General features: G+C 50.5%; 1 protein-coding gene across 1 annotated transcript in view; it reads left to right on the top strand.

Annotated features, from left to right (window-relative positions):
- LOC119944754 (basal body-orientation factor 1-like) overlaps positions 1-4,415 on the top strand; it is a 45,815-nt gene extending 41,400 nt beyond the window's left edge. The window contains exons 6-7 of the transcript XR_005455948.1: positions 797-1,037; positions 3,159-4,415. The gene's annotated coding sequence lies outside the window, so the exon portion shown is untranslated. The remainder of the gene's footprint in view (positions 1-796; positions 1,038-3,158) is intronic.
- Positions 4,416-25,919: the final 21,504 nt, after the last annotated feature.

The raw sequence follows: 25,919 nt of genomic DNA, 5'->3' as shown, positions 1-25,919 counted from the left end.
TCAGAGCCTGAGACTGTTCAAAGCCAAATGTGTTTTCTTTAATGTAAGTGTCTGTTGAATTTAAGAGGAGAAAAGAGCTGTTTGGTGGGCAAGGAGGTGTTGAGCTTTGGGTAACTCTGAATCTTGATTTCTGGGTTGCTAATGGGGGGCTCTTCTGGGCCTGGCAATTTCCTTAAAGGCCCCCCTGCCAGACTGTTCTGTGGAGGTATCATCCCTCCCCTTTCCTGACCTCATTTGTGCCCTCTTCGGGGGTGGGTAGTGGGGTGAAGGGCCTAACGCTCCAACACGGAAGGCTTCCCGGCCACTCAAACTGCAGCTTTCTTCTTCAACGTCTCTCTCTGTGGCTGTGGAAATTCAAAGAGACACTTTCTCCCTGCAATCAATCAGTAGTATTAATCAAGTGCTTACTACATGTAGAGCACTGTACTGCAAGATTAGGAGGGTAGAGTGCAACAGAATTCGTAGACATGTTTCCATTTTCTTCTTTTCTGAAAAGCGGAGTTCCGCGATGGAGTTGTCACAGGTGTGGATAGGGAGTTTAGAAGGCGGGCATATCCTCACAACTGAAGCAAGTCCGGTTTGGGTAGGGCCTCTGGTCTCTGAAGTACAAGCAATTTCTGGACTAAGAGATTTGGAGTGGGTGGTTTTAAGTATTAGTCGGGCAGAGTTTTGCATTCAGCTTATTTGTGTTTCTGGAGAACTCACCTCTCATGGCGTTGAGGTCTTCGGGAGGCGGGAGAATCAAATGCTTGCTAAGAAAAAAAGTCATCCGAAACCCCTTCCCTTCTCCCCCCAGCTTCGAGACCGGCGATCCTCCCAGAGAGGTTAACACCCAGCGATTTAGATACGGTCCTCAGCTATGGACAGAGGGGAGGGAGAGAAAGCCAAACCTTCGGAATCATAAATCCAGGCAGCGTGCCCGCCGAGGTCTCAGTCGCACGTCGTCCAGGACCGGCGGAGCGGCTCCGTCCGTCCCCCACCTTCGTCGGTCCGACGCTCCGGGTTCCGGTACCGTGTCAACGGAGGAGGTCTCGGCGGTGAGTCCCCCGAGTTGCGTTTCCAAACGTCTCTGGTCCCCGGGGGGGATGTCCCGCGGCCTGGCAGTCTGTGGGCTGGGGTGGAATGACTGAGGGAAAACCCTGATTAGCTATTACTTTCTCTACAGAGAGGACTGTCCTCTCTCTTGACATGGCTAAAATTGCACTCCATCCAAACTGGTACCACATTAATGCAAGCTGTTTGCAAGCTCTCATCCTATCCCGTCTGGACTACTGCACCAGCCTTCTCTCTGATCTCCCATCCTCGTGTCTCTCTCCACTTCAATCCATACTTCATGCTGCTGCCCGGATTATCTTTGTCCAGAAACGCTCTGGACATATTACTCCCCTCCTCAAAAACCTCCAATGGCTACCGATCAATCTGCGCATCAGGCAGAAACTCCTCACCCTGGGCTTCAAGGCTGTCCATCCCCTCGCCCCCTCCTACCTCACCTCCCTTCTCTCCTTCTACTGCCCAGCCCGCACCCTCCGCTCCTCCACCGCTGATCTCCTCACCGTACCTCGCTCTCGCCTGTCCCGCCATCGACCCCCGGCCCACGTCATCCCCCGGGCCTGGAATGCCCTCCCTCTGCCCATCCGCCAAGCTAGCTCTCTTCCTCCCTTCAAGGCCCTGCTGAGAGCTCACCTCCTCCAGGAGGCCTTCCCAGACTGAGCCCCTTCTTTCCTCTCCCCCTCGTCCCCCTCTCCATCCCCCCGTCTTACCTCCTTCCCTTCCCCACAGCACCTGTATATATGTATATATGGTTGTACATATTTATTACTCTATTTATTTATTTATTTATTTTACTTGTAAATTTCTATCCTACTTATTTTATTTTGTTGGTATGTTTGGTTCTGTTCTCTGTCTCCCCCTTTTAGACTGTGAGCCCACTGTTGGGTAGGGACTGTCTCTATGTGATGCCAATTTGTACTTCCCAAGCGCTTAGTACAGTGCTCTGCACATAGTAAGCGCTCAATAAATACGATTGATTGATTGATTGAGTAATCCTTTCCCGCCTTGATTATTGTGTGAGCCTCCTCTCTGACCTCCCATCCAGACCATACTCCAGTATGTGTGCTTGGATCGTTTTCCTACAGAGATGTTCAGACCACATTTCCCCACTCCTCAAAAAATTCCAGCGGTTGACCGTATACCTCCACAACAAAGAAAAGCTCCTCACCACCCCCATCTCACCTTGCTATCCTCCAAGTACAACCCAGCCCACACACTTTGTTCCTCTAAGCTAACCTTCTCACTGTACCTCGATCTTGTCTATCTCACCACTGACCTGTTACCCATATCCTCCCTCCCTCTTCATATCAGACAGGTAATTGTTCTCCCCCACTTCAAAGCCTCACTGAAGGCACATCTCCTCTAAGAAGCCTTCCCTGACTAAACCCACTTCTCCCCCTCCCTTCTGCATCACCCTGACTTACTGCCTTCATTCATCCTTCATCCCATCCCCACAGCACCCATATATATATATATATATATATATATATATACACATACATACATACATATATGTATATATATTATATATGTGTATATATATATACACATACATACATATATACATATATATATATAATTTGTGTAGATGAATGTCTGTTTCCCTTCTAGACTATGAGCTCTGTGGCAGGATATGTGTTTGTTGTTGTATTGTACTATCCCAAGCACTTAGTACTGTATTTACCACACAGTAAGTGCTCAAGAAATACGATTGAATGAATACAGAGGCTGCCCTAAGTATTTCCCCAGCTTTGAGGATTATCCCTCCACACTTTAGACTGTCAGGCCAATTCTCTGACTTGCACTGCTGTTGAGAAGGAGCCATGGTCTGTAGTGCTACCTCAAAGGGAAGCTGTTGTTGGGGGGGTGGGGGTCCGAGGGCATGTCGGGCTGGGGGGGTGTCTTTGCACGCAGGTGTGCAGAGGACGCCCAGTGTGCGGTGGTGAGTACCAAGGCATATGTGGGATGAACAGTACTGCTCCCTAAAGGGCTGGTCTTGTCTTTGTTGGCCCAGAGGAGACAGGATAGAGAGTCCTACCCGGGCCACCCTCTAACCACGCTTGTCATCTGGGCCATCCTTTTTGACCGAACAACACTTACATTCCCAGGGGAGCCGAGACGAGAGGGAAGGCGCCCAGAGCACAGATGAGGTCGTGACTGACTGCTACCGACCGTTCCACCCGGCACAGACCGTGCGGAGTCACCACGGCCGCGAGGATCTTCACCGTGCGATGAGGATCTCCGGTGTCTCTCGTGGCTTAATATGTCTAAAATAGAACTGTTTACCTTCCCGCTCCAATGCCCTGTGTATCTGGAATTGGTTTATGCATGACGATGTCTGTCTCCCACCGTAGCCTGCAATGGGCATAGTTGTGGCTGTCGATCTGTATTCTCTCAAGTGCCGTGTCTCATCTCATTTTATGCCGTCAAGTCGTCTCCATCCCACAGCGGCGCCACAGACGCATCTCTCCCAGAACGCCCGCCTTCATCTGCGTTCATTCCGGTTGCATATCCGTGGAGTTTTCTCGGGAGTAAATAAGGAAGAGGTTTACCATCACCTCCTTCAGCACGATAAGCTCGAGTCTCCGCTTTCGACGCTCCGCCTTGCTGCCCGGCTCGAGGGAGTTATGACTTATAGTATCTCGCCTTCCACTCTTGTCGCCACCACTTAAGCTAGGATGGGGACGGATATGCCTCCGCTCGACTCTGTCCCGTAGTAGAGATCATAATCGGAAACCCTTCGGGTGTGACCCCGAGAGGGGAAGTGCCACGTACGGCCTGAGAATTGAGCAGAAATGATGGGTCGAGCCAGAGAGCAAGGGTGAAGACCGAGGCAGTGGCTGGGACAGCTACGTGGCGCATGACAGGGATATGGGGTGGGGGGTGGCCGTGGCTGGTAGGGCGATAGGCCGCCGTGAGCAGAGAACGTGTAGCCGTCTAGTCATACCGTACCCTTCCGACCACTCGGTACCGTGCTCTGCACGCAGTAATTGCTCAATAAAAACAATCGAATACTCTTCGATTCTCACGCTATCCCCACTCTTTTAGATTTCAGATGGTCTCCTAGCTTCTCAGTCCCTAGCCTCACTGCTCCGTCTACAACTCAGCCCTTACGCTTCACAGTTGAGGTGAGCTACTCATTGTGTCTGCGCCTCATTCTTTCATCTGTGTCTCATCTCTCAGTATTCTCTTGCTCACCCTTTTTTTCACTGACCCCCAACTTTCTTGTGTGGCAGACCCTTGGCTTCCCCCTTTAAGGATCTGATGAGATGACATCTTCTCCGGGTGGCATGGCATGATTCATCTGTCATCTCTCCACCCTATCTCCCCCTCCGGTGAATACTCTGACATTCTCATCGCCTAAAGATGTGGACATTCATTAGAATCTGGAAAGGATAGCCGGGCGGCGGCCACCGCCCGCACAAAAGGGTTTTGGAAGCCAAGGCTCCACACGTGGAACCGGTTCCGTCAGACGGGAGGAGGGCCGGGGCCCTCGATTCTATAGCCAGGCAAATCACTTCACTTCTCTGTGCCTCAGTTACCTCATCTGTAAAATGGGGATGACGACTGTGAGCCCCATGTGGGACAAGCTGTTTACTCTGTCTACCTAAGGATCCATAGGGCAGAGCATTATAGTCATCTTAGCTATGGCGATCAATGATTCACAGCCCCGGGAGGGAGGCGGAAAACAGTGTCTGTACCTAACCCACCAAAAAAAACCAACCCAAAAACCGAGATGGTCTGCAATCTTTTACCTCTCTGTCTCTACTCATGAGGTCTGACGCTTCCGGAGACCGAAGCGTCTGGGTCCTGACGAGGAGGATAGCGGAACTCAAGCTTCAAATGAGTGGGAGGAGGGGAGAGGAGGGCTTAGGGAAGGCTTCTGGGAGGAGATGTACTTTCAGTAAGGTTTTGAAAGGGGAGGAGAGAGATCATCTGTCTGAATTCTAGGGAGAGCCCGGTACCACAGAGCCAGTAGGCACGTCCCTGCCTACAACCAGCTTAAGGTCTAGAGGAGGAGACAGATGTTGATAGCAATGAATGAACCGCGGATCTCCATCCTCACCTTCACTTTCAGAAACAGTCCCGTCCCCTTGCCCCTTTAAGGAAAGCTAGGAAAAGAAGTCCATCGGCGTCGGACTTGGGAGATTCAACTATGGTCAGGAACGTTTCCCGGAAACAATCGAAGTCCTCTGCGTCTTTTTCTGACACCCCGGCGTCCGATCGGTGGTACTTGAGTGGAGAAGACTAGGCCGAGCACGCGATCCATGCTCTAGGGGAGCTCATAGCGTGCAGGGAGCTGTACTGAGCACTTGGAGGGGAGAATAGAGTTAATAGACCCTGTTGCCGTCTTTACGGAGCTTAAGGTCATTCGTTCGTTCAATCGCATTTATTGAGCACTTACCACGTGCAGAGCACTGTACTAAGCACTTGGGAAGTACCGTTCAGTGACAGAGAAAGTCCTTGCCCGTGCCATCATCATCATCATCATCAATCGTATTTATTGAGCGCTTACTATGTGCAGAGCACTGTACTAAGCGCTTGGGAAATACAAATTGGCAACATATACAGTCCCTACCCAACAGTGGGCTCACAGTCTAAAAGGCTTACTGTCTCGAAGGGAGGAGGCAGATAGCAAAACGAATAAGCAGGCATCGATAGAAATCAATAGAATTACGGATACAGACACATCAAAACAAGCGGGCGGCCCATCGATGGATCCGTCAGAGGTATTTACCGAGTGCTTACTGTAGGCAGAGCTCTGTAAAACGCTTAAGGGGTTACTTAGGATGCAGTAGAGGCGCTAGACACGTTCCCCGCCCACAGCGGCCTGACCGTCCAGAGGGAGAAACAGACATGGAAATAAATTTCCGATGGCTACGTACACCGATGGATCGGAGGGAAGGGGGAGGTGAATATCAAGCGCTTCAAGGGTGCACAGCCAAGCACGTAGACGGCCCAGAAGGGAGAGGGAGGGAAGCGAATGAAGGCTTAGGCGGGGAAGCCCTCTCGGAGGAGATCCGATTTGCGTCAGGATTTGAATTTGGGGAGAGCGGCCGTCTGTCAGATACGGCGGGGGAGGCCGTTCTGGGCCAGAGGCGGGATGTGGGAGCCGGGTAGGGTTGAATGAATGAATGACCGGAGTGGGGAGAGCAGGAGGAAGAGAGGTTAGCGAGGAGGTCAGTGCAATAGCTAGAGAGGGATATAATAAGCATTGGGATCATCACGGTAGGCGATAGCGGATTTTTTTGTTGATTTGTCTTTAAGGTATTCGTGAAGCACTTAGTACGTGCCGGGCACCGTTCCGAGCGCCGGTTCCGGTACCGATCACCGGTTCGAACGGAGAAGAAAGGGTGGATTCTAGAGATGTAGCGAAGGTAGAACCAACAGGTCTGGGCGACGGATCGGGTCGGAGGAGAGCGGTGAATCGAACATCACACCGAGGTCACGGGGCTCGGGGGATGGGGACTTTGAACTCGATCGGATGTGTTTCTCGAGCACTTTACCGCGTGCGGAGCACTGTCCTAAGCTTTTAGGAGGGTGCGATCTAACCGAGTCGGTAGTCACGTTCCCCGTCCGCTCCCTCTTGAAACCCCCGGGCTTTCCGCCCATCTCTTCTTGCCCTCCGTGGCTTGTCTAGTAAAGCTTTCCCGGGAGAAACTGAAATCAGCAAGCTTGATCTCCCTAAAATCTCCCACGCACACCCGTCCGGGCTCATCTTCCTCCCTTCTTCGACTCTTCCATCCTCATGAGCGCTTTCTCCAGAAAGAAGTCTCCCTCCTCCTCCATCTCACAAAATGTTTCTACCCTCCGTACCCCAAACCCCATCCTCGCACTCCTCATTAAAACACCCGTCTCCTCCTCTCTTCCCGACCGCTTATCCTTCATCGATGGGTCATTCCATCATCTTTATTTGAGCATGCACTGCCTGCAGAGCACCGGATAAAGCGCTTGGAAGAATATGACGCATGAGTCACTTTGCTTCTCTGAGCCTCGGTTACCTCATCTGTAAGATGGGGATTGAAGCTGGACACGGGCTTTGTCCAATCCAATCACTTTTGATCTACCGCAGCGCTCAGTACAGTGTACGAGGTAACGATCGTAAGGGTATTTGTTAAGTGCTCACTACGTGCCTAGCTCAGTTCTAACCATCGAGCACCATTCTAAGAGCTAGCGCCGGTTTCCCGAGGGCATCGGTTATTCGGGCTCCAGGGCAGAGACGTCGGCGGCGTTCGTCGGCCCTCGCCGTGTACGGGACACCGGACCGAGACCTCGGGAGAGTCCGGTGGAGTCGGGGGACACGTCTCCGGCCCACGGCGACCTTCGGCCTCGAGGCGGGTAGGTGGACGGCGATGTCGGCTCTACAGCTCCGAATGACCCGTGATCTTTCTCGAGGGCTCACTAAGGGGCGGGCCCTGTACTGACCTCCGGTGGCATCGAATCTCTGTTTTACAGATGAGGAAAGCGTCTCGTTAATGTCAGTGTTATTGTCTCATTACTGTTCATTGATATGAGCTGTTCTCAATTAGCATCGTTAACTACAAAGGAAAAAAAAGGAACCCAAATCATAGAGATGGCCGACCAAGTAGAGCTAAAACTGTTACCTGAGCAGCTCAATGGGGAGTGTTTTAAACTCTCCTGCGTAGGGGATGATGATTCTCATAAAAATCATGATGGTATTGGTTAAGCACTTACTACCTGCCAAGCGGTGAAGTAAGCGCTGGAGGAGATACAAGGTAATCGGGTCATCCCCATTCGTCCACTGATTTCGTCCCCATTTTTTCCGACGAGGGAACTGAGGCACAGAGAAGTGGCTTGCCCAAGGTCACACAGCAGACAAGTGGCGGAGATGTCCATATATAGACGAGGAAAGGGCCACAGGAATCGTGGCACGTAGGTAGCGTCCAAGCGGGCGCACGTCAACCGATACGGAAGCGCACGACTAGACTTCTCTGCGGGAAAATTTCCACCGCGAGGTCCCTCCCCTTTCCCCGCGCGAACACACGGACGTTTCCACCGAAATCCCTGCTCTGCCCTCTTCCGCCGTGCATCGCGTTCCCGTTGTCCGTCGCCCGTTCCCGGCCCCGTGGCGCATAAGTCTGTATCTGTCGTTTATCGATTTTTATCGATGTCCGTCTCCCTTCCTGTAGTCCGTAAGCCGGTCGTGGACGGGGGGAACATGTCTGTCGATTGAAGTACCATATGGTCCTAGGCGCTCAGCGCGGCGCTCCGCACATGGTAAGCGCTCAATAGATATGGGACGTGGACAGAGTCCAAGCCCATTTTTTGATGTCTTTCTCGGTACTTAGCAATTATTCCATTTTTAAAATAAAAGAGAGAGAGAGAAACATTTTTTTTTCTTGGTATGCACCTCTTAGTCTACAGAACATTTTACTTCATTATTAAACTGACACAGACAGACAAATAGGAGACAAGAGCATTATTCAGGTTAAGGCATATACGCATGTACAACCTTATTTGACTTTATGTAGACACTTATACACACCATCTTATTTACACTCTATAGTACTTATCTCTATACAGGCGCACACAGACACACATTGCATTTACAGACGGACCCGGAGAATTGAACCAACAACCTCTGAATTCAGAAACCAACCACTTACCTCTGTTCCACGAGCTGCTTCACACTGGCTGCTTGTTTGGCTTGGCCCCTTAAGCTCTCCTTCTAAGAGAAAACAGGTGAGCTACAGAGTTTTTTTGTTTTCCTCCTCATTTAATTAGCTCATCTGCTTGAAATAGGATAAACGAAGAGCTTCTCTCATGAGGCCTGTGGTGGCTTAGAGGGAAGGTAACAGCCTTGAAAGGCTGGAGACCTGGGTTCTAATCCCCTCTCTGCTATGAAAACTAAAAAATAGTGCAAATACATGGGAGTGTTAAAAATAAATCACCTAGCAGGGGTGAGGTAAAATTTTTTGATTCTACCTTGTCAGTAATCTCTGAAACTGATTAATTTAATAACTTAATCGATCACAGCTAAAAACTAGTCAATCACAATTAACCCTAGCTGGGAATGACTGATTTCAATATTAGCAGGATAAAAATCGATGCAGGTCAATCATCATTTATGAATCATGACAAATTAATCAATCACAGCTGTGATTGATTAAGTTATCATTGAATCAATTGATAACAATTGAAAGCAATCAATTTATTAATCAATTATTCACAGCTGTGATAAATTATGATGGGGAAAGGGGGAGGGGGGAAAGGGGGGGGGAGGGGGGGAAAGGGGGGGGGAGGGGAGGGGGGAAAAGGGGGGGGAGGGGGGGGGAGGGGGGGGAAAGGGGGGGAGGGGAGGGGAGGGGGGGGGAAAGGGGGGGAGGGGAGGGGGATCCTGGTACCCCCCTCCAGGTCCTTATCATTCTTAATCATCGATGCTAATGCTATCATAAGTGTTAATGTTACTATTTTTAATTGAGATTAAATTAATTAAATTAATTGTCATTCTCCTTGTTATCGTCATTGTCATTAATGTTAATATTACCCTTATTGCTAATGTGGCTGTTCTTACTTGACAAAGGCATTGGTCAAGTAAGTAGTCTTATTATTTTCTTTATTTATCATTGATGTTGCTATCATCATTGTTGTTAATGCTGTCATTCTTATTTGACGAAGGTATTCTTTTTGTACTTGTTGTTATTGTTGTTACTTTTTTCTACCTAATGAGGTTAATAAAGTACGTTGAGTGATACAATAATAATCATTATTACGGGCACTATTTCTTTACACTTAAGGTTAACTAAGAAAAGCTTAAAACAATTAATGGTAATACAGTAGTGTTGACAGAAACAATACCTCTATCATTATTATAGCTGTTATTTCTTTACACATAACCAAGTTAACTGAGACTAGCCTAAAACAACTAAGAGTAATACAGTAATAATGACAGGAACACTACCTTTGTCTTTATTTCTTTATTCTTAACAAGGTTAATTAAGAACAGCTTGAAACAATTAGTGGTAATACATGAATAATGACAGAAACAATACCTCTGTCATCATTATTATAGCTATCATTTCTTTACACATAACTGAGTTAACTGAGAATAGCTTAAAACACCTAATGATACTACAGTAATAATAACAGGAACGCTACCTTTTTATTTCTTTGTTCTTAACAAGGTCAATTAAGAGCAGCTTGAGACAATTAATGGTAATACAATGATGGTGACACAAGCAATACCTTTGTCAAACAAGAATGGCAGCATTAACGATAACAATAGTAACGATAGAAACAATACCTGTATCAAATAAGAATGGCAACATTAACAATAATGACAATAATAATACCTTTGTCAAATAAGAACAACCACACTAGCAATAAGGGTAATATTAACATTAATGATAATGACAATGACAAGGAGAACAACAATACCTTTGTCAATTATAAACAGTAATGTTAACAACAACGATAGCATTAGCATCGATGATTAAGAATGATAAGGACCTGGAGGGGGTTACCAGGATCCCCCTCCCCTCCCCCCCTTTCCCCCCCCTCCCCTCCCCCCCCTTTCCCCCCCCTCCCCTCCCCCCCTTTCCCCCCCCTCCCCTCCCCCCCCTTTCCCCCCCCTCCCCCTCCCCCCCTTTCCCCCCCCTCCCCTCCCCCCCCTCCCCCCTCCCCCCCCTTTCCCCCCTCCCCTCCCCCCTTCCCCCTTTCCCCCTCCCCTCCCCCATTGATTCATATCATGATTTATCACAGCTGTGAATAATTGATTAATAAATTTATTGATTTCAATTGTCATCAATTGATTAAATGATAACTTAATGAGTCACAGCTGTGATTAATTAATTTGTCATGATTCATAAGTTATGACTGATGCATCGATTTTTGTCCTGTTAATATTGAGATCAGTCATTCACAGCTGTGGTTAATTGTGACTGATTTTTAGCTGTGATTAAGGTATTAAATTAATCAGTTTTAGAGATTACTGACAAGGTAGAAGTAAAAATTTTAATCTCACCCCTCCTAGGTGATTTCTTTTAAACACTCCCATGTATTTACAATTTTTTTTTAGTTTTCAGAGCAGAGAGGGGACTAGAACCCAGGTCTCCAGCCTTTCAAGGCTGTTACCTTCCCTCTAAGCCACCACAGGCCTCACGGAAAAAAGCTCTTCGTTCATCCTATTTCAAGCAGATGACCTAGTTAGATGAGGAGAAAAAAAAAAAAACTCTCTAATTCACCTGTTTTCTCTTAGAAGGAGAGCTTAAGGGGCCAAGCCAAACAAGCAGCCAGTGTGAAGCAGCTCGTGGAACAGAGGTAAGTGGTTTGTCTTTGAATTCAAAGGTCATTGGTTCAATTCTCCGTGTCTGTCTATAAATGTAATGTGTGTCTGTGTGCGCCTGTATAGAGATAAATACTATAAGGTATAAGTACTATAAGGTATAAATAAGATGGTTGGTATAAGTGTCTACATAAAGTATAATAAGGTTGTACATGTGTAGATGCCTTAACCTATATAACGCTCTTGTTCCCTATCTGTCTGTGTCAGTTTAATAATAAAGTGTCCTGTAGGGTAAGAGATATGTACCCCCAAAAATAAATAATGTTTCTCTCTTTCTTTTTTTTTAAATGGGATAATTGCTAAGTACCAAGAAAGACATCAAAAAATGGGCTTGGACTCTGTCCACGTCCCATATCTATTGAGCGCTTACCGTGTGCGGAGCGCCGCGCTGAATGCTTGGGACCGTACGGTGCTTCGATCAACGGACACGTCCCCCGTCCGCGACCGGCTTACGGTCTAGAGGAAGGGAGACGGACGTTGATAAGAATCGATAAACGACAGATACGGACGTAAGCGCCACAGGGCCGGGAACGGGAGACGGACAAAGGGAACGCGATGCACGGCGGAAGAGGGCAGAGCAGGGACTTCGGTGGAAATATCCCTGTGTTCGCGCGGGGAAAGCGGAGGGACCTCGGGGTGGAAATTTTCCTGCAGAGGAATCAAGCCGTGTGCTTCCGTATCGGTCGACGCGCGCCCGCTTGGACGCTACCTACTTGCCACTCTTTACCTGCCACGATTCCTGTGGCCCTTTCCTCGTCTATACACGGACATCTCCGCCACTCGTCTGCTGTGTGACCTTGGGCAGGCCACTTAACTTCTCTGTGCCTCTGTTCCCTCGTCGGGAAAAATGGGGACGAAGACAGTGGACGAATGGGGACGACCCGATTACCTTGTATCTCCTCCAGCGCTTACTTCACCGGTTGACACGTAGTAAGTGCTTAACCAATACCATCATGATTTTTATGATGATCATCATCTCCTACGCAGGAGCGTTTAAAACACTCCCCATTGAGCTGCTCAGGTAAAAGTTTTAGCTCTATTTGGTGGGCCATCTCTAAAACTTGGGTTCCTTTCTTTTCCTTTGTAGTTAACGATGCTAATTGAGAACAGCTCAGAGCAATGAACAGTAATGAGACAATAACATTGACATTAACGAGATGCTTTCCTCATCTATAAAACAGAGATTCGATGCCACCGGAGGTCTGTACGGGACCCGCCCCTTAGTGAGCCCTCGAGAAAGATCACGGGTCATTCGGAGCTATAGAGCCGACATCGCCGTCCACCTACCCGCCTCGAGGCCGAAGGTCGCCGTGGGCCGGAGACGTGTCCCCCGACTCCGCCGGACTCTCCCGAGGGCTCGGTCCGGTGTCCCGTACACGGCGAGGGCCGACGAACGCCGCCGACGGCGAGCCTTATCGTCTCCGCCCTGGTGCCCGAATAGCCGATGCCGTCGGGGAACGGCCCTCGACGGTTAGAACTGAGCTTGGCACGTCGTTAGCACTTAACAAATGCCATTATGATTATTACCTTGTACACTGTACTGAGCTCCGGGGTAGATCAAAGGTGATCGGATCGGACGCGGCCCATTTCCCACAGAGGGCTCACGGCTTTAATCCCCATCTTACAGATGAGGTAACCGAGGCTCAGAGAAGCAGTGACGCGCCCGAGGTCGCACGGCAAGCCGGGAAGGCGTCTACGGATGCTATCGCTTCGTACTCTTCCAAGCGCTCGATCCGGTGCCCAGCACACGTTGAGCGCTCAATAAAGATGACGGAACGACAGATGGATGAAGGATAAGCGGTCAGAAAGGGAAGAGAGGAGGAGACGGGTGTTTTAATGAGGAGTGCGGGAATGGGATCGGGGATAACGAGGGTAGATAGAATTTGGGAGGAAGAGGAGGAGGAGGGAAACCTCTTCTGGAGATAACGCTCTTGAGGATAGGAGAGTCAAAGAGGGGAGGAAGATGACCCTAGATGGGTGTGCGAGGAAAATTTTAGGGAGATCAAGCTTGCTGATTTCAATTATTCCCAGGGAAGCTTCTAGAGAAAACATTGAGGGCAAGAAGAGATGGGTGGAAAGCCAGAGGATTTCAAGAGTGAGAGGACGGGAAACGTGACTACCGACTCAGACCGCACTCTCCCGAGAGCTTAGTACTTAGCTCTGCACGCGGTCAAGTGCTCGAGAAACACTTCCGATTGAGTTCAAAGTCCCCGTCCCACGAGCCCCGTGACCTCGGTGTGATCTTCGATTCATCGCTCTCCTCCGACCCGATCCGTCGCCCAGACCTGTCGGTTTTGCCTTCGCGACATCTCTAGAATCCACCCTCTCTTCTCCGTCCGAACCGGTGATCGGTACCGGAACCGGCGCTCGGTACGGTGCCTGGCGCGTACTAGGTGCTTCCTGAATACCTTAAAGACAAACAAACAAACAAAAATCTGCTATTGCCTACCGTGATGATCCCCATGCTTATTACATCCCTCTCTAGCTATTGCCCCAACCTCCTCGCTAACCTCTCTTCCCCCCTGCTGTCCCCACTCTGGTCATTCATTCATCCAACCCTATTTATTGAGAGCTTGCAGTGTGCAGAGCACTGTACCGAGGGCTCGGAATGCACAATTCAGCAATAAAGAGAGACGATCCCTGCCCAAGCCGGGCTTTCATTCTTGACTCTGCTATCCGGATCTTTAAAAAAAAAAGATAACAAAACATTCGGTTCCCGTTTCCCCACTCCCCGAGAACCTCCGGGAGTCACCCGTCCACCTCGGCGCCCTAAAGAAACGCCTTGCGGCTGCCTTTAAAGATTCGTCCCCTCCTCCCTCCCCTCGCTGATTTCCCACTCCATCCCAGCTGGCACGCTCCGCTCCCCTGAGGCCAACCTGCTGGCCGTCCCTCCGTCTCATCCATCTCGCCCCCCCCTACCCGGCTCCCACGTCTCGCCTCTGACCTGGAATGGGCCTCCCCCGCCGTATCTGACAGACGGCCGCTCTCCCCACATTCAAATCCTGACGCAAACCGGATCTCCTCCGAGACGGCTTCCCCGCCTAAGCCTTCGTTCGCTCCAATCCCTCTCCCTTCTGGGCCGTCTACGTGCTTGGCTGTGCACCCTTGAAGCGCCTGATATTCACCTCCCCCTTCCCTCTGATCCATCAGCGTGCGTAGCCGTCGGAAATTTATTTCAATGTCTGTTTCTCCCTCTGGACAGCCAAGTCGCTGTGAGTGGGGAACGTATCTAGCGACTCTACTGCATCCTAAGTAACCCCCTAAGCGCTGTACAGTACTCTGCCCCTAGTAAGCGCTCAGTAAATACCACTGACGGATCGACTGATGGGCTGCCCGCTTGTTTTGATGGGTCTTTATCTGTAATTCTATTGATTTCTATCGATGCCTGTTTACTCATTTTGATACCTGCCCTTCGAAACAGAAAGCCCGGTGCGGGCAAGGACTTTCTCTCTTTATTGCTGAATTGTACTTCCCAAGCGCTTAGCAAAGTGCTCTGCGTGTCGTAAGTGCTCAATAAATGCGATTGAATGAACGAATGACCTTAAGCTCTTTAGACGGCGATCGGGCCTATTAAATCTATTCTCCCCTCCCAAGTGCTCGGTACAATGCTCGGCACGCTGCGAACTCCCCGAGAGCACGGATCCTGTGCCCGGCCCAGTCTTCCACGCTCAAGTACCGCCGATCGACCGACGCGACGCTGGGGCGTCAGAAAAAGACGGAGAGGGTTTTGATCGTTTTTGGCAAACGTTCCCGGCCGTAGGTGAATCTCCTGATTCGGACACCGATGAGCTTCTTTTGCTAGCTTTCCTTGAAGGGGCAAGGGGACGGGGGACAGGACTGTTTTTGGAAGAGAAGGTGAGGACGGGGATCTGCGGTTTATTCATTGCTATCGACATGTGTCTCCCCCTCGAGACCTTAAGCTGGTCGTAGGCAAGGGACGTGCCTACTGGCTCTGAGAATTTGTACTTCCAATTTGTACTTCCCAAGCGCTTAGTACAGTGCTCTGCACATAGTAAGCGCTCAATAAATATGATTGATGATGATGAGAACCGGGCTCTCCCAAGTGCTTGGTAGAATTCAGACAGATGATCGCTCTCCTCTCCCTTCAAAACCTGATTGAAAGTACACCTCCTCTAAGAAGCCTTCCCTAAGCCCTCCTCTCCCCTCCTCCCACTCCTCCCTGCACCACTCTCCTTTGCCCCTTCAAGCAGCGGGACTCAGTGGAAAGAGCCCAGGCTTGCGAGTCAGAGGTCAGGGGTTCTAATCCCACCACTTGTCAGCTGGGTGACTCTCTATGTTGCCAACTTGTACTTCCCAAGCGCTTGGTACAGTGCTCTGCACACAGTAAGCGCTCAATAAATACGATTGATGATGATGATGGGCAAGTCACTTCACTTCTCTGGGCCTCGGTTACCTCATCTGTAAAATGGGGATTAAGATTGTGAGCCCCACGTGGGACAACCTGATCACCTTGTATCCCCCCAGCACTTAGAACAGTGCTTTGCACATAGTAAAGGCCTCTTCCAGGAAGCCTTCCCAGACTGAGCCCCCTCCTTTCTCTTCCCCTCCTCATCCCCCCGCCTTACCTCCTTCCCTTCCCCACAGCACCTGCATATATGTATATATGTTTGTACATATTTATTACTCTATTTTACTTGTACATATCTATTCTATTTACTTTATTTTGTTAATATGTTTGGTTTTGTTCCCCTTCTAGACTGTGAGCCCACTGTTGGGTAGGGACCGTCTCTATAGGTTGCCAACTTGTACTTCCCAAGCGTTTAGTACAGTGCTCTGCACACAGTAAGCGCTCAATAAATATGATTGATTGACTGATTGATAGTAAGCGCTTAACAAATACCAGCATCATCATCATCATCTGTATATAGCTGTACTGTGCCAGGCGGGAGCCTCGTAGGAGAGAGTCGAAGGCGGAGACTCGAGTCAGCCGTGCGGAAAGAGGCGACGATACACCGCTTCCATATTTTTACTGGGAAAAATACGCTACCAGAAGGATTGCAGATGAAAGTGGGTCATTCTGGGAGAGGTGTGTCCGTGGCATCGCTATGGGTCAGGGATGGACATATATCTGTAATTCATTTATTCATTTATATTCCTGTCTGTCTCCCCCTTTAGACTGTGAGCCTATTGTGGGCAGGAATGTGTCTGTTGGGTGTTATATGGTACTATCCCAAGCACTCATTACAATCAATCAATCAATCGTATTTATTGAGCGCTTACTGTGTGCAGAGCACTGTACTGAGCGCTTGGGAAGTACAAGTTGGCAACATATAGAGACGGTCCCTACCCAACCGTGGGCTTTGCACACGAACGCCCAATATATACCACTGAACGAACGAAAGAATCATCTGCCCCCAATAAACACTCGATAAATAAGATCGATTGATTGAGAAAAGCAAGTTCCTGAAGAATTTTTTGTTGTTTGTTTATGGTATTTTGTTCAGCGCTTACTATGTGTCGGGCACAGTACTGAGCACGGAGGTCAATTCATTCATTCATTCATTCAATCGTATTTATTGAGCGCTTACTGTGTGCAGAGCACTGGACTAAGCACTTGGGAAGTACAAGTTGGCAACATATAGAGACGGCCCCTACCCGACAGTGGGCTCACGGTTTAGAAGGGGGAGACAGACAACAAAACAAAACAAAATAAATAGAAAAAATATATACAAATAAAATAAATAATAATAATGATGGCATTTATTAAGCGCTTACTATGTGCGGAGCACTGTTCTAAGTACTGGGGGGGATACAAGGTGATCAAGTTGTCCCACATGGGGCTCACAGTCTTAACCCCCATTTTGCAGATGAGGTAACTGAGGCTCAAAGAAGTTAAGTGACTTGCCCAAGGTCACACGGCTGACATGGGGTGGAGTTGGGATTCAAACTCATGACCCCTGACACCAAAGCCCGTGCTTGTTCCACTGAGCCACGCTAAATAGAGTAATAAATATATGCAAACATATGTACATATATACAGGTGCTGTGGGGAGGGGAAGGAGGGGGAGAGGAAGGAGGGGGCTCAGTCTGGGAAGGCCTCCTGGAGGAGGTGAGCTCTCAGTGGGGCTTTGAAGGGAGGAAGAGAGCTAGCTTGGCGGATGGGCAGAGGGAGGGCGTTCCAGGCCCGGGGGATGACGTGGGCCGGGGGTCGACGGCGGGACAGGCGAGAACGAGGTACGGTGAGGAGATTAGCGGCGGAGGAGCGGAGGGTGCGGGCTGGGCTGGAGAAGGAGAGAAGGGAGGTGAGGTAGGAGGGGGAGAGGGGATGGACAGCCTGGAAGCCCAGGGTGAGGAGATACAATGTAGTCAAGTGGGACGTAGTCCCTGTCCCGCGTGGGGCTCCACCATGCAAATTCCCATTTTACTGACGAAGTAACTGAGGGGTCGAGAAGGGAAGCAACTTGCCCAAGATCGCACGGCAACCGAGTGGCGGAGCCCGGATTAGACCCCGCTGACTCCCAGGAACGTGCTCTATCCGTGAGGCCACAGTGCTTCCTCAGGGTCCCCGTCCTCACAGCTGGGGGAACCCAGGCCGGGGGCACCGAGAGGGACCAGCGGGACGGAGGCCCCGGGAGCCCGGGCCCGCCCTAACCGGGGTCAGCCCCCAAGTCACCACGGACCCCCCGGACGTATGATTTCTTAAGCCCTTCCGAGGAGCCCGCTAATGTGCTAAGCACTAGGGTAGGTACAAGATCATCAGGTCGGGCACAGTCCGATCGATCGAGTGCTCCCTATACGCAGAGCACCGACCCAAGGCTACTATGTACCCTTCGCGTGAGCGGCGATGAGTGGACTGAGCCCTCGGGGAAATCCAGAGCCGAGAAGCCGGCCGGGAGCCCCCTCGTCGAGCGCTCCCCGAGCCGGGCCTCCGCACGTGGAATCGCTCTGAGGCTCTGTCGCGGGCGAGATGAAGTAGGATGAGGTTTCATGGCTGCTTGGGGAAGAGGGGGGCCTTCCTGAGTGGTAGATCAAGCTTCGACCACCAGACGGGAGGAAAACCCGTCCACGGCGCGGACGCTTCCTCGCGCACTCGCACGGCTTGCCCGTTTGCATCCCGGCAGGAGAGCGCCGGCCTGCCGAGTCACGGGATCCGGCTTCTCCTCCCCGCTCCGCCGCATAACCTCGACTCGCAAGCCGCCTCGCTTCTCCGGGGCTCCGTCTCCTCAGTCGTAAAATGGGGATTCGATGCCTGTCGATCCGTCGATCGATCGTACTTAATGAGCGCTTACTGTATGCAAAGCGCTGCGCTGAGCGGTTGGGACAACACAAAAGAACTTCCCTGCCCACAACGACCTTACGGTCCAGAGGGGGAGATGGACGTAAATATAAATCAATCAATCAATTGCAGATGTGGACAAAATGGCTGTGGGGACTGTGGAGGGGGGTGAGGTGAATAAAAGGAGAAAGTCGGGGCGACACAGAACGGAGCGGGAGAACTTAGTGGGGTCAGGTTGCCCAGAAGAGATGTGCCTTCAATAACTCTGGGAGGGTGCGGAGAGCGGCCGTCTGTCGGAGACGAGAAGCGGTGTCACTTGGTGGAAAGAGCCCCGTCTCGGGAGTCAGAGGACGTGGATTCTAATCCCGGCTCCGGCACTTCTCTGCTGTGGGACCTTGGTCAGGTTGCTTCACTTCTCTGTGCCTCACTGAACTTATCTGTAAAATGGGGATTAAAAGTGAGCCCCACATGCGACAACCTGATCACCCTGTATTTACCCCAGTGCTTAGAAGAGGGCTTGGCACATAGTAAGCGCTTAACAATGACCACCACTAGTATTATTATTATTATAATAAGAGGGAGGGCATTCCAGGATGTACCGGGGGAGTGGCGAGGTGAAGGAAGAAGAGGGCAAGGCGACCGAGCGCTTTAAAGCTGACGGTGAGGAGCTTCTGCTCGACGTGGAGGTGGACGGGCAACCTCTGGAGGTTCTTGAAGAGTAGGGAGACGGGATCTGAATGTTTTTGTAGCAAAATCATCCGTGAAGTAAGGGCTGGAGTGGCAGGAGGCGGGGAGGTCGAAACAGCCATGGGAGCGGTAAAGGATGAGCGTTCGGCCGTGTGGATGCAGAGGAGAGAGCAGATTTTATTCACGGAGTGAAGGTCCAACTGACAGGATCCGGTGACACGCTGAATATGTCGGTTGAATCGGAGAGCTGATAGATTGCTCTACAAAAACGTTCAGTCCCCGTCTCCCCGCTCCTCAAGAAGCTCCTCCAGGCTGTCAGACGCAGGAGGCGGTCAGTCATTGGTATTTGAGCGCTTACTGTGTGCAGAGCACTGTATTAAGCCCCTTGAGAGGGGATGATACAGTGGCACACAGGCGGGCCCTCCCTGCCAGACCGGGAGTCCCGTGAGGGGCTCCCCGTCTGTCCCCGCATTTGGCATGCGGTCGGCACTTACCGTGGGCCAGATAGCTGGAATTCATTCGTTTATTCATTTCTATTAATGTCTGTCTCCCCCTCTAGACTGTGAGCTCATTGTGGGCAGGGAATGTGTCTGTCATATTGTCGTGTTGTACTCCCCCAAGCAATCAGTACGGTGCTTCGCACACAGAAACTCGCTCCATAAATACAACTGAACAAATAGCTGAACAGTTTTCATTCATTCAATCATATTTATTGAGCACTTACTGTGTGTAGAGCACTGTACCAAGCTCTTGGGAAGTACAAGTCGGCAACATACAGAGACGGTCCCTACCCAACAGCGGGCTCGCAGTCTAGAAGGGGGAGACAGACAACAAAACATAATAAATAGAATAAATGTGTACGGGTAAAATAGAGTAATAAATACGTACAAACATCTATACATATATACAGGTGCTGTGGGGAGGGGAAGAAGGTAAGGCGGGGGGATGAGGAGGGGGAGAGGAAGGAGGGGGCTCAGTCTGGGAAAGCCTCATCATCCTTGTCATCCATACCACCCTGGTCTGGCAAAGGAAGACCACAGATGGGTGGTTTGGGGGAGGAGGCGGGCAGGTCTTTGTCCTTGGGCCCATTTGCACAATAAAGCCCTTTATACGGGCAGGGAACATCTCTGCCCATAATTTATTCCTATTAATGTCCGTCTCTGCCCCCTTAGGCCGTAAACTCATCACAGGCAGGGGACGTGGTTGCTGAGTCTGTGGGATTGGACTCTCCAGGAGCTCCGTCCAGGGCTCCGCACGAACTTAGTGCTCGATAAATACCGGCGATCGAACGATGAAGAGGGGAGGCCCGGCCGACGGGGCGGACGCCGAGAGCGGCGGCCGCCCGGGGTGGCTCCGGAGAGAGGCCCGGCCCCCCGTCTGTGGGTCCCGGGTGGTGGACCGCCACCTTTCCGTGGCTCGAGCCTCTGTGGCGCTGGCTTTTGTGGGTGTCTGGTCACCGTGGGGCTGAAAGATTTAAGAATCAGAGCTGGACACATCCACGGCGAAGGACTCGATCTATCCCATTTTCAATCGGTCGGTCAATCGGTGATATCCACTGAGTGCGGATAAATACCGGATCCAATCGATACCATTGTGCTGAGCACTTGGGAGAGTGCGATATGATACAGTTACTACTACCGATAATAATAATGATAGTCATAATAACGGCATCTATTAAATGCTTATTATGTGTCAAGCAAGGTTCTAAGTGCCTGTGGCTGGTACGAGTTAATCGGTTCAGACACAATCCCTGTCCCACATGGCGGGCACGGTCTAAATCAGAGGGAGAATAGGCATTTAATCCCCGTTTTACAGTTGAGGAAACTGAAGCGCAGAGAAGTGAAGCGTCTTGGCCAAAGGGCCACTGCAAGCGACCGGAAGACCCGGGATTAGAACCCAGATCCTCTGACTCCCGGGCCCGAGCTCTTCCAACTAGGGCACGATGCTTGAAGTGAGTGGCGTAGATGCACTAGGTTCTCAACTGGTCCTGCAGCTGTCCTCTTTTCTTGGTCTCTGACCTCCCTCTCCCAGCTGTTTCAGCCCTAGGCCCGCTTGCCCACTCAAATCACTTAACTTGATTCACTCAAGACAATTCTGGCTCTTGGAGTGACTCCTGGATTTACTCAGGACAATTTAGTGACAAAGGTGAAACTACTCTCTTGTGCTAATCAAGACCCACGGCCCTGTTTAGCAGTAGTCTCAGATCTTCTAGAACAGAGCAGATCTGGGGTTGGATAGAAAACTGCTTTCTATTCTAAAGTATTTCTCTTTGTATTCTTCTGATACAAATACTGTATTCTTTATTGTATTGTCTTCCATTGTATTCCTTATTGCATTCTGATATTGTATTCTGAGAATATGAATGTTATACCAATGGTCCCCTGAGGGGTGGGGACCCTGTCTTTTCCTCTCCTAATGATAGCGATGACTATAATAGTCATTGTGGCATCTGTTAGGGTTTACGATGTGCCAAGCACTGTACTAAGCAGTGGGACAACCACAAGATGACCAGGTCAGACCCAATCTGCCCCAGGAGGAGGTCCCAGTCCAAAGAAGATGGAGAACGGGTACTGAACCCCTGAAAACAGGGGAAAGAGAAGCTAAGGGAAGTGAAATGACTTCCCCAACGTCACAGAGCGCCTGAATCCCCATTTTGCAGATGAGGGAGCAGAGGCAGAGAGAAGTTCGGTGACTTGCCCAAGGACACAAAGCAGGCAACTAAGTGCAGGCTGCCTGCAGAGCACTGTACTCAGCACGTGAAAAAGTATGACACTAGAGTTGGTAAGCACACTCCCTGCTCAAAATGAGCTTACGGCCTAGAGGGGGTAGACAGACATGAAGAGGAATCATTTAGGTCCATTCATTGATCATTCAATTCATTCCATCATATTTACTGAGCTCTTACTGTATGCAGAGCACTGTACTAAGCACTTAGGAGAGGACAATACAACAGTTTTCCAGACTGAAAGCTCATTGAAAGCAGGGAATTCATTCATTCATTCAATCAATCGTATTTATCGAGCACTTACTGTGTGCAGAGCACTGTACTAAGCACTAGGGAAATACAAGTCGGCAACATATAGAGACGGTCCCTACCCAACAATGGGCTCACAGCCTAGAAGGGGGAGACAGAAAACAAAACAAAACATGTAGACAGACGTCAAAATCGTCAGAGCAAATAGAATTATAGTTATCTGTCCGTCATTAACAAAATAAATAGAACAGTAAATATGCACAAGTAAAATGAATAGAGGAATAAATCTGTACAAACATATACAGGTACTGTGGGGAGGGGAAGGAGGTAGGGCGGGGGGGATGGGGAGGAGGAGAGGAAAAAGGGGGCTCAGTCTGGGAAGGTCTCCTGGAGGAGGTGAGCTCTCAGTAGGGTTTTGAAGGGAGGAAGAGCGCTAGTTTGGCAGATGCGCGGAGGGAGGGCATTCCAGGCCAGGGGAAGGACGGGGGCCGGGGCCTGACGGCGGGATCCTTCCCGGCGGTATCTTCAGATGAGATCTCCTCCCTCCTCTCAAGTGCTACTCCGGCCACCTGTGCTTCTGACCCCATTCCCTCTCATTTTATGAAATCTCTCACCCCTTCCCTCCTCCCCTCCTTAACTTCCATCTTCAACCGCTCACTCTCCACTGGTTCCTTCCCCTCTTGCCTTCAAACATGCCCACATCTCCCCCATCCTAAAAAACCCCTCTCTTGACCGCACCTCCCCTGCTACTTATCACCCTATCTCCTTCCTACCATTCCTTTCCAAACTCCTTGAACGAGTCGTTTACACCCGCTGCCTCGAATTCCTCAACTCCAACTCTGTCCTAGATCCCCTCCAATCTGGCTTCTGTCCCCTACACTGCACCGAAACTGCCCTCTCAAAGGTCACCAACGACCTCCTGCTTGCCAAATCCAACAGCTCCTACTCTATTCTAATCCTGCTCGACCTCTCGGCTGCCTTTGACACTGTGGACCGCCCACTTCTCCTCAACACGCTCTCCGACCTTGGCTTCACAGACTCCGTCCTCTCCTGGTTCTCCTCTTATCTCTCCGGCCGTTCATTCCCAGTCTCCTTTGTGGGCTCCTCCTCCCCCTCCCATCCCTTTACTGTGGGGGTTCCTCAAGGGTCAGTTCTTGGTCCCCTTCTGTTCTCTATCTATGCTCACTCCCTCGGTGAACTCATTCGCTCCCACGGTTTCAACTATCATCTCTACGCTGATGACACCCAAATCTACATCTCTGCCCCTGCTCTCTCTCCCTCCCTTCAGGCTCAGGTCTCCTCCTGCCTTCAGGACATCTCCATCTGGATGTCTTCCCACCATCTAAAACTCCATATGTCCCAGACTGAACTCCTTATTTTCCCTCCCAAACCCTGCCCAATCCCTGACTTTCCCGTCACTGTAGATGGCACTACCATCCTTCCCGTCTCACAAGCCCGCAACCTTGGTGTCATCCTCGACTCTGCTCTCTCGTTCACCCCTCACATCCAATCCGTCACCAAAACCTGCCGGTCTCACCTCCGCAACATCGCCAAGACCCGCCCTTTCCTCTCCATCCAAACTGCTTCCTTGCTGGTTCAGTCTCTCATCCTATCCTGACTGGATTACTGCATCAGCTTCCTCTCTGATCTCCCATCCTCCTGTCTCTCCCCACTCCAGCGCTTAGAACAGTGCTTTGCACATAGTAAGCGCTTAACAAATACCAACATTATTATTATTCAGTTTATACTTCACACTACTGCCCAGATCATCTCTGGGCAGACACGCTCTGGGCATGCCCATGTCTCTCCCATCCTAAAAAAACCCTCTCTTGACCCCACCTCACCTTCTAGTTATCGTCCCATATCCCTCCTACCATTCCTTTCCAAACTCCTTGAACGAGTTGTCTACACGCGCTGCCTAGAATTCCTCAACAACGACTCTCTCCTCGACCCCCTCCAGTCTGGCTTCCGTCCCCTTCATTCCACGGAAACTGCCCTCTCAAAGGTCACCGATGACCTCCTGCTTGCCAAATCCAACGGCTCCTACTCTGTCCTAATCCTCCTCGACCTCTCAGCTGCCTTTGACACTGTGGACCACCCCCTTCTCCTCAACACGTTACCTGACCTTGGCTTCACTGACTCCGTCCTCTCCTGGTTCTCCTCTTATCTCTCCGGTCGTTCTTTCTCAGTCTCTTTTGCGGGCTCCTCCTCCCCCTCCCATCCTCTTACTGTGGGGGTTCCCCAAGGTTCAGTGCTTGGTCCCCTTCTGTTCTCAATCTACACTCACTCCCTTGGTGACCTCATTCGCTCCCACGGCTTCAACTATCATCTCTACGCTGATGACACCCAGATCTCCATCTCTGCCCCTGCTCTCTCCCCCTCCCTCCAGGCTCGCATCTCCTCCTGCCTTCAGGACATCTCCATCTGGATGTCCGCCCGCCACCTAAAGCTCAACATGTCGAAGACTGAGCTCCTTGTCTTCCCTCCCAAACCTTGTCCTCTCCCTGACTTTCCCATCTCTGTTGACGGCACTACCATCCTTCTCGTCTCACAAGCCCGCAACCTTGGTGTCATCCTCGACTCCGCTCTCTCATTCACCCCTCACATCCAAGCCGTCACCAAAACCTGCCGGTCTCAGCTCCGCAACATTGCCAAGATCCGCCCTTTCCTCTCCATCCAAACCGCTACCCTGCTAATTCAAGCTCTCATCCTATCCCGTCTGGACTACTGCACTAGCCTTCTCTCTGATCTCCCATCCTCGTGTCTCTCTCCACTTCAATCCATACTTCATGCTGCTGCCCGGATTATCTTTGTCCAGAAACGCTCTGGACATATTACTCCCCTCCTCAAAAACCTCCAATGGCTACCGATCAATCTGCGCATCAAGCAGAAACTCCTCCCCCTGGGCTTCCAGGCTGTCCATCACCTCGCCCCCTCCTACCTCACCTCCCTTCTCTCCTTCTCCAGCCCAGCCCGCACCCTCCGCTCCTCCACCGCTGATCTCCTCACTGTACCTCGCTCTCACCTGTCCCGCCATCGACCCCCGGCCCACGTCATCCCCCGGGTCCGGAATGCCCCCAATCCCTCTGCCCATCCGCCAAGCTAGCTCTCTTCCTCCCTTCAAGGCCCTGCTGAGAGCTCACCTCCTCCAGGAGGCCTTCCCAGACTGAGCCCCTTCTTTCCTCTCCCCTCGTCCCCCTCTCCATCCCCCCGTCTTACCTCCTTCCCTTCCCCACAGCACCTGTATATATGTATATATGGTTGTACATATTTATTACTCTATTTATTTATTTATTTATTTATTTTACTTGTACATTTCTATCCTACTTATTTTATTTTGTTGGTATGTTTGGTTCTGTTCTCTGTCTCCCCCTTTTAGACTGTGAGCCCACTGTTGGGTAGGGACTGTCTCTATGTGATGCCAATTTGTACTTCCCAAGCGCTTAGTACAGTGCTCTGCACATAGTAAGTGCTCAATAAATACGACTGATTGATTGATTGATTTAGACTGTGAGCCCACTATTGGGTAGGGACTGTCTCTATATGTTGCCAACTTGTACTTCCCAAGCCCTTAGTACAGTGCTCTGCACACTGTAAGCGCTCAAAAAATACGACTGATGATGATGAAGCAAGATTCTCCTTTTTTAATGCCATAAACTATCTTC

Source organism: Tachyglossus aculeatus, chromosome 23 (genome assembly GCF_015852505.1).
Source record: "Tachyglossus aculeatus isolate mTacAcu1 chromosome 23, mTacAcu1.pri, whole genome shotgun sequence".
Taxonomy (NCBI): Eukaryota; Metazoa; Chordata; class Mammalia; order Monotremata; family Tachyglossidae; genus Tachyglossus; species Tachyglossus aculeatus.
This window is presented reverse-complemented; position numbering and strand designations above follow the sequence as displayed.